General features: G+C 31.5%; 1 long non-coding RNA gene across 1 annotated transcript in view; it reads right to left on the minus strand.

Annotated features, from left to right (window-relative positions):
* Positions 1 to 1487: 1487 nt before the first annotated feature.
* The window catches only part of LOC111729140, a 152192-nt gene continuing 145003 nt past the window's right edge, over positions 1488 to 8676 (minus strand). The window contains exons 2-3 of the long non-coding RNA XR_002776112.1: positions 5231 to 5379; positions 1488 to 2333 (exon numbers count right to left, since the gene is read on the minus strand). This is a non-coding gene — a long non-coding RNA (uncharacterized LOC111729140). The remainder of the gene's footprint in view (positions 2334 to 5230; positions 5380 to 8676) is intronic.

An 8676-nucleotide genomic window follows, 5' to 3' on the forward strand; every position in this document is an offset into this window, starting at 1 on the left:
CTCTACTCATCTCGTAATCAAGAACACAAATTAAGTCCATGCATACCCTCCCAATGTCAGGAGCTGCGTGACATATTCAGGCAGAAGAGTTTAACATTATGTAAGCTTCTTTGTCTTTTGGATTCTGACCTCCTAGGTTGCTGCGCATGCCCAAAATAATTATGCCCTGAATCCTTCACAATTTTGAACATACACACACATGTACACATGCCAATCATGTGTTTAATTTGTTAATATTGAACTGAATATTAGTTGTCCTATCACAGCAGTCTGTTTTTTACCTAGTAACAAGCATTCTCATTTTTCTCTCTCCTCTTCAACTGAGGAAAAAAAAAAAATCATTACCTAATTGTGTTCATATTGTTCAGTGATTACCTTTCTTTGAGTTTGGAAATATCCTGAGACTTCAATTTTCTTCTAATTATTTTTCAAATAAATTACTGCTTTTCATTAGAAAATGTGTAAAGTTAAATTTATCTACACCTAAATTCATACTTCTTGAATATCTAGTATTGGATAGTTTGAAGACCATACTTCAATTAACAAAAATAAGAAATGAAAAAGAGAAGAGTTTTGGAAAGGAGATTAATTATGCTTTGGATATGCTAAAGATTAAGTAGAAAAAGAATATGTAGTGGATATTGTCAGATCAGTGGTTAGAGATTTAGGACTGAAAGTAGGGAGGTATTTAAAGGCTTTCAATACACATAAATGAGTTAAAAAGATGTATATAAGGTATTTGAGGGAAAATGAGTCATCAATGATATCTTAAAGGCTTTTTAGTACATGGACATTTAGAGAAGTAAACAGTAAAGAAGTTTTCAAGATGTTGTAAAGGAACCAAGAAGCTAAGGCTGGGCAGAAGTGCTAAGAAATATGGAGTAGTCCTCAGCTTCAAATACTAACATAGTACAAGAGAATATCGGTTATTAATCCATTCTTTCGACAAATTGGATAAAATCTATAGTAGAAGGTGTTTTGTAAGAAGCACTGTGACAGAGACTGGCGTCCTATTTTCCTAGAAGCACAGACAGTCAATTTCCTAATCTTCTTAGAATCAGTATCGTTTCACATGCCTAATTCTTTATAATACAGCAAAAGTTATAAGACCAGCACAATTAAAAGCTGGTATACTGAATTTACACACTGCCTATGCCCTCCCTTCTACCCAAACTCAGTTGGTTGATATCAGGGCAGCATTTAAAGCATCGGAAGGGGGAGAAACACAGCATAGAATAAGCCTGAACCCTTGAATTAACACTCAGACCTATTTCAGAGAACAACAAAACCAGGAATGTCAACCCACATTTGTTTGTTTATATATGAGAAAAAAAATGGCTACGTCCCTGAGATTCAGAGATTTATTTGTTACTATAGCATAGGAAAGCATAACCTGGATAGATTTTAATACTGAGAAAAACTCTTTATATCTGGAAAGTATGGGATAAAAAATCATTGAGAGAACAATTACCATAAATATAACAGGGTTTAGATTGCAAAGGTCTAAGTTTTATGCATTTTATAAAGGTGAGTTAAGAAAATAGAGGTGATTAAGTAGAACATGTTATTTTAAAATCTGATTGTGAAAGAAAGAGGAGAGATAATTTGGAAACATAGTGGTAAGCAAAGAAATTCAAAAGAAATGGCAGCAGCCTAGATATGCTGGATGTAACGTAATAGTCTTTATAATTGAGAACAATGCAATACCATAAAGCTAGGTATTATTCTATGGCTCTTTGCTGAATACATGAAAATAAATAAAATCAGTAAAAGGAAATTCATTTGTTTGGAGAACTGTGATTCAAGTGACAAAACAATTAAGAAAATAAAAGAGTGAGCTGGAGTTCAAAAAAGTGATAAAGATAAGGAATGCCATTAAATTAAAAAAAAAAAAAAGAAGTTGTTGGTACACGTTTTCAGAATAAGGGTCTAGGCTAAAAGCAGCAATGGGGAGCAAAGAGCATGTTGGACCTTCCTCTCAGTACTGTGAACAGGAAAAAAAAAAAAAGAGAGAGAGAGAGAAAAACTAAATTGTTTCAGAGTAGATCCCAAGGATAAAGAATGTTATCAGGATATGGCAGGTTTTGACACATGTGAAAAGAAGAAAAGAGCTTTTATGTAAAAGATCAAATATCCTAGAAAGACGAGTTTACGATAGACTTTCAAAAAGCACAGTGGAAGTTGCCAAATTTCAAGCTGAGTTGGACTGGGTTGATAATACTGGAGAACATAATGCATGATTTGTAAAAATGATGTCTTGCTGTGACCTTTCTCTTACTCTTCCTTCTTTTCTGGTGCCATTGCCTTCTGTTTACTCTGTCCTGTCTGAATTACTATGGAGAAAAGGAAAACAAAAAAAGACTGGTGTTAACCTTGTTTTTTAATACATTATACAGCATTATTTTTGAGAAAGTGAGTTGATATCTTTTCCTCAGTTTCTTTTTTTTGAAAAATTTATCACTTTACTGATTATCACCTAGCACTGCTGCAAAATCTAAAAGCAAAGAATGAACAAGACAAACAAACAGAGACCCATGGACATGAACAATGGACTAGTGGTTACCAGAAAGGAGCGAGGAGAAGGGAGGATAAAAAAATAAAATGTTAAAAAATAATAATAAAAATAAATAAATAAAAAGCAATTAAAAATTTAAAAAATTTTCTTACTGAATTACTTGCTGAATTATTTACTGAACTAAAAATCCAAGATCAAAAAAGAACTTAATATATACTGAAAGATTTATTTTTAAAAGTAGAACATCTTCTCAAACAAACATAGGCTTAAACAATATAAGTGTCATGATCTATAAATCTGCTAAGGAAAAAAACAGAATTTAACTTTCTTCCCATGGAAATTTTTGCCAATACATAGAGGCATAACTGTGATTACACCATAGGAGAGAGTTTGTTCCAGGAGTGTAAGGATAAAGCCAAATCCCCATATCTGTTGAATTCACTACCCCATTATGTGTCCCAAGATAACTTTTCTGCACTCATGCATTGGGGCACAACAGGGAAAATTAAACCTAATACTCAAGAAGTAAAACTAAATTTACAAACCTGAAATTATTTTATAAAGCCAAAATCAATACTCTTCTCAGAAAACCTTATGAATGAATACTAGTTAAACTTCTAAGTTACTACTGTTTGATGGAGAGAAAAATGAGCTGTTTTAAAATTATTTTCCTAGAGTTTCAAAGGAGATAGAAAAATCTACTATGGGATGACACTGAGCAAGTAGTCCAAAAAAAGTGTAGAGTGATTAAGATTACTATTAACAGTGATAAGTTATTAGTATGTACTCTTCATATAATATGATGAAAATGATACCTATGCTGTTGCTTACCTCTCTGAAACACAATCCCAATCTAATCATGCTAAATACATCAAACAAATCTCAACTGAGGGACATTCTACAAAATATCTGATTAATATTTTTCAGAAATGTCAAAGTCATCAAAAATAAGGATAGTCTGAGAAATTGTCACGGCTAGGACTAGCCTAATGAGAATGTAGTATCCTAAACAGAACCTTGAAAAGGATCCCAGAACAGAAAATGGACACTAGGTAAAAATCAAGAGAATTTGAATGAAGTACAAATGTTAGTTTATGCTAATATATCAGTATTTATTAATTGCAACAAAATGTGCCATACTAATGAAAGATGTAATAAGAGAAATTAAGTGCAGAACATATAGACCCACTGTATAATTGTCTCAATTTTTCTGTAAATACAAACCTGTTCTTAAAATATAGTACTTTAAAAAAGTGCATATAACATATAGGTAGAGTTTAAAGAATAAACATAAACATAACACCTGTGTACCTACTGCCTAACGACATAGAAAATACAACTAACTTTGAAATATCCGAAGTGTTCTTCTCTACTTGCTTTTCTTTACTCTCTTCATTCTCTTGCTTGTCTTTATGATTTATAGTATATTATCTAAAAATACATAGTTTAGTTTTGCCCTTTTTAAACTTTATATGAATGGCATTATTTTGCTTTTAATTGTTTAAGGTTAGGCTTTGAAAGTATTCATGTTGGCGCAACTAGCTGTAGCTTATTTCTTTTCCTTCTGTAAAACAAGGTCTCTTCTCTGCTTCAAAGTTTTTTGTCATTTTTGAAAATTACTTTTTTTCTAAGAAAAGACTTTATGTTTTCCAGTAGAAGTTTTATTTTATTTTTTCATTTTTTACATATATTTATTTGCTCTACCTTGAATCAATGTTGTTTATGAGATAGGGCATACCATTTTATTGTAAATATATGTATAATTAAATCTCTCAACACTATATATTTGTTAGAAGTCTTTCACCACTGGTAAACAATGCTGCCCTGATGATATATAAAATCTCACGTAAGCATAGGTTTATTTCTTAGCTTTCTATTTAGTTCCATTTGCCAATTTCTATACTCCAATATCACTAAAACATTGTGTTAATTTGAGACAATGAAGACCCCTTTTTCAGAGATTATAAAATCATAATTAAAAAGATACAGTAAAATATGAATTTCATGATTATAGATGCCATAATAGGCACCTAATTAAATATTTTAAGGTTCTCATATTCACTGTGGCTTTTGTCTATGATATTTAAAAGGCACAACTGAGTCAATAATAGGAGAAAATAATTCTGAAAAAGTTCTGGTTGGGAGAGGTTTAGAATTTTTAGTGTCAAATATGATTATTCACATTTGTTAATAATGATAAGTTATTAATAATTTATATAATATAAACTTATAATTTATAATTGTTTTAATAATTATTTACTCATTCACTTTTAAGAGCTCTATATCCATTACTTTCAACTTTCCAGTCTTCAAAAATAACATATCTATCCCTGACTCTGGGCTTTTGTACTTGCTATTTTTACTATCTCAGGTGTTTCTCACTGGGTCTTTGCATGGTTAATTAATTTTCTCAGGGACGCCTCTCCCTACAATCATTCTAGCTAACTATCTTTGGTGCAGGTAATGTATGAGAAGTGATCTTAAGGTGCAAGAGTAATGGAGCACGAAGAGTGAGAGATGAAAGGGAAGGAAGCTAATTAAAAGTACATTATGTAGATTATCACTATTGGAAACAGATTTAACCTGCTCTGACTCTCCCCTCCGAGAAAATATATAGAGTTTGCTTTAGAATTGTCCCATCAAAGGAAAAGGAGGAAGCTGTGGCACTGATCCATTGATTCTATTTCTTATCTTTTTCTTGTACTTCTGACTTACCTGTACTCAATGAAGTTCATTGGCTTCTAAAGAAGTCTCAGGAGAACGGAGAGATAGGTAGATTAGATGAGAAGCTAACAGCACACAAGGGCTCAATCCATCAAAGCTGCACCAGCAGAGAGGACTGGTGCAGGGGGTAAATGCACCTGCTATGTGAAAATAGTCAAACCATCCAATCAATCAATTGGTTTTCACTTATCATGTTTTATTTCTTTTACAGTTCTTACCATTTTCTGAGATTATTTATTTTCCATTAACAATCTAGATTCTCCAGTTCAAAGACAAGTTTGATGGAAACCAGACATCATTCTATCTTGCTGATCACACTATGCCTATCATCTAGAACAGTGTTTAACACATAGGAGATACTCAATATGCATTCGTTGAAACATTTAATTAATGAATATTCATAAAAGAAAAAATGTGAGGGAAAGCTCCAGGCAAAATTCTAACAAACTTAACACCATGCATATAGCCTAAATCATAATCCAAATACCTTAGTCTGACAACCAAGCCTCCACAACAGCACATCAAAATGTTTTTCCAATCTAATGAAGGCCTCTATACTTTAGTCTTTCAAACTAGTCAATATTATTTAATAATTTCCTTTTTTCAAGAATTTGCTAATTCTTTGCTATTACTTCACACGTTTTTTTTCTCTTTAAAAAGTTACCAATTCTTAAGTGTCCATCTCAAGTACATTTCCTGTGCAAAGGCAATCTCGCTGACTAATGTTACTCTTTCATTCTCTTGAGTTTCCGTAACATAGTCAACTCGTTATTTTCCTTTCCCATTCTGCCTTACTTTAAATCTATGTCTATATCAGATGGAGCTTTGAAAGCAGGAACAAGGCCATACCACTTAAATTCTTTCTGAAAGAAAATGAGTAAAAAGTAATTGTTATTTACTTTTGTATCTCATTTCTATATGCCTAACCTAATGAAGGATCTCAGTGTATGTTAATTGTTTAAATGGTTTAAGTCTAGATATTTGAAATTCCAAGAGAACAGCAGAGTGTGCATAGCCAAAGGTTACGAATGATAACCAAAGCTGTTGGCAGATTTTCAGAGTAAATTATCCATCAATATCTTTCTATTGTGCATATTTCATTTCCATTTTTACTTTTCTCTTTCCCTGTTGTTTACTTTTCCAACCACATCAGATGCCACAGTCTTGGAATGGGGTTGATGTTCTCTATTTGAATAATTTAATGAGCACCTTAAAGAATAGAATGACATTTGTTCCACTGGAGTTGGGAGCTTTTGAGTAGGTAAATGGTTAATGGCATGTCTAAATGACCGTTGTTATTTTGTGGTCTTTTTCTTTTCCAAAATTGAGATAGCTGTCTCACTCAGTTTTAGCTCATCTGGTTTGCAATTTGTAGTTAATTTATTAGTGAGAGATTTAGTTGTAAGGAAATTAAGTGTTGAATGTTCAGTTTGGGAGTGATCTGATAGAGCTGGTCTACTGTGGTTACTTCTTAATAAAGATAGTAGACTTGATAGACTTTCCTCCAGCTATCTGCGTTATCACACAGAAATATATTTTATTAGTACTTTAAAGTTTTTACATTTTTCTCGTCGAGTTTGGAAAGTGGAACATCCTAACACTAATGAAAAATTGAAATTATACGATTTTAGAAATATTACCAACTTGTCTTGCTCCACAGGTACAGTTTCATCCACTTTCAAATAATCTTCTGAAAATTAAGTTTATTAAGTCATTTTGCTTAATAAAGTTTGATTTTTTTTAAAGCATTTAAATATGAACCATTATCAATAGGGACTTTCTGATAGCTGAAAACAGAAGTAACTACCTAGGTCTCTGCCTCTATTTTTTCCAAAAATAGAGAACAACAAGGAGAAAAATATATATAACACTACAGAAAAACTCAGTGTAGCTTCAAGACAAAAACTGCCTAAACACCAGATTATCTGAATATAAAACTACGAAAACATCAAGTGATTGAGTATGATCTCTAATGCTCCCACCCACACCAGTCTGAGGCCAGCAATGGCAGATTGAGAAAAATGCAGGAAATGGAGAAGAGAGTAATCAACAGTGCCTGTGTCTGATCCAAAATCATTGTCAGAAAGACTAATTCGCCAAGTACAAAATACTAAAAAAGTGTCAGAGAAGATAAAAGAATTCATAACAGGGATGCAATAAATAGTATATGCCACTCAAATGAAACCTTGCAGCTTCTGGAGCAGAAAAAAACTATTGAAAAGGAGAATTAGAAGCACTTTTTAGCAATGAATGGTTAAAGAAAAAGAGAAACAGCATTTGAAAATTTATGGTTATGAAACACAAAAAAGAACTAAAATTTTAAGAGATACAACTTCTTCATCCACCATAAAAGCTGAAAAACAAAATACACTAAAGTATCTTGATTTTATTATATTTACAGAGAAAAGTCATGATATAGAAATTTTTAAACATCCCCATAAGACAAAAATTATCAGGAAATATTTAATAGAGTTATCAGAGAATAAAATTCAACATATATCAACTGAGAGAAGATCACCCTAGAATAAAAGAACCATAAAGCAGCAGAAGCTTGTAAAAAATATTCCAAAGAGACATAAATATACTAAAAGAAATATATAAACATACAGACAACCGTTTAAAATCTGAAATTAAAATATTAAGGAAAAATGGTCAAAAGGTGATGATAATAAATGAAATTAGTACTGATTAAATACAGGAAAGAATGGGAAGAAAATAACAGAATTATCTCAGAAATGAAGAAAAAATTGCAATGTCCCTAAAAGAGAATAGACTGAAGTGAAAATTTAATGAATCATTGACAAAAGGTATAAAACAACCAAGTCAATAAAAATAAAATAAGCTAAAAGAGTTAGAAAGAAAGTAATGAAAATAGTCAAAGAAAATTTAACATTTGTTCTATTGGAGACCCCAAAGGAGGAGGAAGGAGCAAAAGGAAAGAAATGAATATTTAAAACTTGAATTCAATAAAACTTTCCAGAATTAACAAGCTTTTTAAAAATGTATTTCAAAGGTCCATCAGGTTCTTGGAAAAATACACTCAAGACAAACTATTCAGAGACATATCCTAGTAAAATTATTGGATTCTAAAAAATATAATCCATGATATTTCCAGGTATAAAAAGTAAATAACTTTAAAAAGCATAAGAAAAGTACCTTAAAATAGCAAAGATTAATGAAAAACAACATGCATAGGAAGGCAGCAGTTGGGCAGTGTTTTTTATTTTTTTCACCTCAGCGAAATATGATCAAAACCAAGTATTTTATATATAACAAGTTATCCTTTAAATATCAAGGTTATTGAGGGGAAAAAATCAGGTTTCAAAATACATAAGAAATTCTGCATCGTCACATTCACTTCAAAGTATCCACTAAAAGATGAACTTGTCCACTCAAAGGTGACTGAGAAAAATATATATATTCACATAACAAAGAAG

The sequence above is a fragment of the Pteropus vampyrus genome, unplaced genomic scaffold, assembly GCF_000151845.1.
Source record: "Pteropus vampyrus isolate Shadow unplaced genomic scaffold, Pvam_2.0 Scaffold249, whole genome shotgun sequence".
Lineage (NCBI taxonomy): Eukaryota > Metazoa > Chordata > Mammalia > Chiroptera > Pteropodidae > Pteropus > Pteropus vampyrus.